Source organism: Trichechus manatus, unplaced genomic scaffold (assembly GCF_000243295.1).
Source record: "Trichechus manatus latirostris isolate Lorelei unplaced genomic scaffold, TriManLat1.0 scaffold00236, whole genome shotgun sequence".
NCBI classification, from domain to species: Eukaryota; Metazoa; Chordata; class Mammalia; order Sirenia; family Trichechidae; genus Trichechus; species Trichechus manatus.
The window spans coordinates 1807415-1811707 of NW_004444172.1; the positions used below are offsets into that span (position 1 = coordinate 1807415).

Genomic DNA, 4293 nt, shown 5'->3' on the forward strand with positions numbered 1-4293 from the left:
AGCTTTGACTTTGCCAAATCAAACAACAAACAAAACTGAAATTATATAAGTAAACTACTTTAATCCTGAACTTTTGGTAAGATATAATGACCCAGAAAGTACAATACTGGAGTAAACAAACACGCATACACAGTTTATTCCATCTGCATTTTCTATCTTCCATGGTAAAATTTCATTCCAAGTTTTGAGCTCAATCGTTTTTTATCAATACTTTTGTTATCATTACAAAGTAATAAGTTGAAAGGCCCTCCAAGTAATATTCTAAATCCATATATTATAAAGGAAGAGCAAACCCCTAGAATGAAAAACTGAGAAACGTGGGGATATAGTTGCTAAGAGCTTCTCTGTTTTAGTCAATATATGAAGAGATGGCATTCACAGGATTTTAGACATACTTTGTAAATCATAGAACTCATTTTACAAATCAAGACATTGAGATCCAGAGATGTTATAAGAATTATCTACTTTTAATCCTCTTGTTAATTGACAGAGTCAAAGTTTAGACTGGCATCTCCTTATGCCAAGTAAAGTTCTCTTTTCCATACACATTTTAGCTTCTCCAACTGTGGAGTAGCAAAAGCTGCCCTCTAAATTATCTACCTAGCAGAAAATTCTTCCTAATGAATGTCCTCCTAAATGCATCCTTTATGTCCATGTTCCTCAAGCTGTAGATTATATAGTTCAACTTGGGAATCAGTGTGGTAGAGAATGCAGAAGCCACTTTATTAACATCCTGAGATGAACTTGAATTAGCTATATATAGATAAAGAAAAAGGTACCATACAAGATGGCCACAGTAGACAAGTGTGAAGAGCAGATGGAGAAAGATTTTCTCCTCTTATCTGCCAACTGGATTTTCAAGATGGTTTTGAGATATAGATATAGGAGACCAGGATGATTATTCCTGTTAATCCAGCCATGACAAACAGAACCAATTTATTGTTCTGGGTATCTGCACATGCCAGGGAGAAAACAGGTAGAATGTCACAGAAGTGATTGATCACATTTGGACCAAAGAAGGGTAAGTGAAAAGTGAAGCTCTTGTGGATAATGGCACTTAGAATGCCCATGACATAAGGCTGTACCACCAGCTGTACACAGACCCTCTGGGACATGATGACTGTGTACAGCAAAGTATTACAATGGTGATATACCGATCAACGACATGGCAGCCAAGAGGAAGCAGTCACTACCAACTGACCAAAAACCACATCTCTACAGCACAACCCACAAAGGAGATGACTTTTCTCTGCACAAAAGTGTCACACAACATCTTTGGAGCAACAGAGGAAGAGGAGCAGATATCCACAAAGGATGACTGGCTGAGAAAAAAGTACATAGGGATCTGGAGCTGGGAATTCATCCATAGGAGGGCGATCATCCCCAACTTTCCCCCTAGTGTGTCAAGATAAACAAAGAGAAGTATCAAGAAGAGAATAATCTTCTGTGGAAGATGATCCTGTTAAACCCATAAAAAGAAATTCAGCCACTACTGTTTGATTTTTATCTTCCATTGTTGCCTGATCATCTGTAATACGAGCAAGAAAAACCTTTTTAAAAATCAGTAATTAACAGAGCCATATAATCTTTTTAATCCACTGGTTGCAATTAAAATTTATTTTCTTATGATGTTGTAAATATTTACTTTTACAGTTCAATTTTTTTATTATGGTAAATATGTTTGTAACAAAACATTTGTCATTTCAACACGCTTTACACACACAATTTAGTGACATTAATTGCATTCTTCCTGCTGTGTGCAAACATCATGGATCATAGTTCATTTTCTCTTTTTACACCAAACATTTCAACCATGTAAAATGTTATAGAGATGTAAATAACAAACACCCATGTATTTTCTACTCCAAACCAAATAAATAACCAAGCCGACTCATGACAACCCCATGTGTTTTAGAGTAGAACTGCACTTCATAGGCTTTTCAATAGCTGTGATCTTTCAGAAGTAGATTGCCAGGACTTTCTTACAAGGTGCCTCTGGAAGGACTCAAACTGCCAATCTTTCAGTTAATAACTGAGCATGTTAACCATGAGCGGCACCCAGAGACCCAACATTCTAATACAAACCTTAAAACTGCCATTGTTCACTAGATGCAACCTACAGAGAGGGAATAAACTGACTTTAATAGAGAAAAAGTATTAAAAATCTGGAATTCATGCATTTGTTCATTTATCTCTTTTTCAACAAATTATTTCGGCTACCCTCTGTGTCATAGGCATGGCCCAACACACTGTGGCTAAACTCATGCAAAATGCAAAGTGCTTGTGATGTAGACCTTACTTTCCAGTCAGAAACCAGATTATGGATGAATATGTAAATTATAAATTAATACACTTTCATTATTAATAAGTATGGCTTACCAGAAGAGCGAACAAATCTGTCTTGGATGAAGTACAACCAGAATGCTCATTAGAAGCAAGAATGACAAGACTTCATCCCAAATACTTTGGACATGTTATTGAGAGGTACCAGTCCCTGGAGAAGGACATCATACTTGGTGGAGTAGAGGATCAGCAAAAAAGAGGAAGACCCTCAACAAGATGGATTGACACAGTGGCTGCAACAATAGGCTCAAGCATAACAAAGGTCATGAGGATGGCACGGGACCAGGCAGTGTTTCGTTCTGTTGTACATAGGGTCTCTGTGAGTCAGAACCAACTTGATGGGACATAACAACAACAATGACACACTTGTGTATTAGTTTCCTAAGGCTGCTTTAACAAATTACTACAAACTTGATAGCTTAAAACAACAGATATTTATTCTCTCACAATTCTGGAAACCAGAAACCTGAAATCAAGGTATGCGCAGGGTCATTTTCCCTTCAAGGGCTCCAGGAGAGAATCTTCCCTTGCGTCTTCCAACATCTCATGGCTGCCGGCTGTCCTTGACTTGTGGCAGCATACCTCCAATCCCTGTCTACCTCTGTCTTCACACGGCCTTCTCTATGTGTTTCTGTGTCCTCTCCGCTTTTTATAATGACACTAGTCATTGGATTTAGGGCCACCCTGATCCAATATAATCTCATTTTAATTTGATTACATCTGCAAAGACCCTATTTCAAAATAAGGTCACAATCTGAAGTTCCAGGTGGACATGAGTTTTGGGGGGACACTATTCAATCCACTGCAATGTATAAACATACTATCATCTCAGGGAGCAAGAACTGCTATGTAGAAAAGAAGAACTCTTGAGTCAAAAGCCAACATATTGAAAGCATCGTAGAAGAGAAAGAGCACAGGGCTTAGAACCAGGCAAACCTAGAGTAAAACTCTGGCTTTTCCCCGTTCTAAGAATACAGCTTTGGGTTATGAATATATGTTAAAGAGGAAATAAGAATATTTAGCTCACAGAGCTCATTTAAAGATGAATTGAATAAAACACGCAAAAAAAAGTTTCCATCAGGTCTATTCCAACTCAAAGCGACTCTGTAGGACAGAGCAGAGCTGTCTCCGTAAGGTTTCCAAAGAGCAGCTAGTGGATTCTAACTGACACCTTTTGGTTAGCAGCCCAGCTCTTAACCACTGCGTCACCAGGGCTCCAAAAAATGCAAAGTACCTGATAAATAGTAATTTAATTGCTCACTAAAAGCTATGCTCTTTTTCTTCTCTCCTCTCCTAAGTTTTTCCTGAACCCCAGGCCAGCATTTGTTGCTCTGTCATCATAACTCCATAGTGCTATAACATCCCTTTGATATAGCATTTATTAAATATGTTACTTTATTACCCAACATATAGTGGACAAGTTAATGAAAGCAAACGTGCTTTATTAATATTTGTATCGCTTGTGTTTATCATGGTGCCTGGAAGGACAGAGTAAAACTGCCCCACAGGGTTTCTGAGGAGCAGCTGGTGGATTTGAACTGCCGACCTTTGGGTTTGCAGCCATAGCTTTTAAGCACTGTGCCAGCAGGGCTCCTGGAAAGTATTAGATGCTTGTATGAATGAATGAGAGGGAAAGAACATTATCGTTGTAATTTCATCCGAATTTTTTCCAACCATACATTATCCCTGGATAGTACTATTGTACGACTAGGAAGACAACATATATATCAGTTTGTTTCTTAACAAAGAAACATGGAGAGGGCAAGCAAACCAACAAACACACAAACAAAAATGAAGTAAGTGATGTAATCTCAGCTGATCTGTTGTTTTATTTAGATATGGGGTCTTTAGGTTGGAGATGACATGGAGAAACATGAAATCTTGTCTTCAAATACCTAAAGAGCTATTATGGACAAAGGGTTATTGTGAACAATAGAGGGTTTTTTGTTT

The 4293-nt window shown here is 38.0% G+C and overlaps 1 pseudogene; it reads right to left on the minus strand.

The window, feature by feature from the left end:
- Positions 1–592: 592 nt before the first annotated feature.
- On the minus strand, positions 593–1514 carry LOC101356176 (olfactory receptor 5G3-like; annotated as a pseudogene).
- Positions 1515–4293: the final 2779 nt, after the last annotated feature.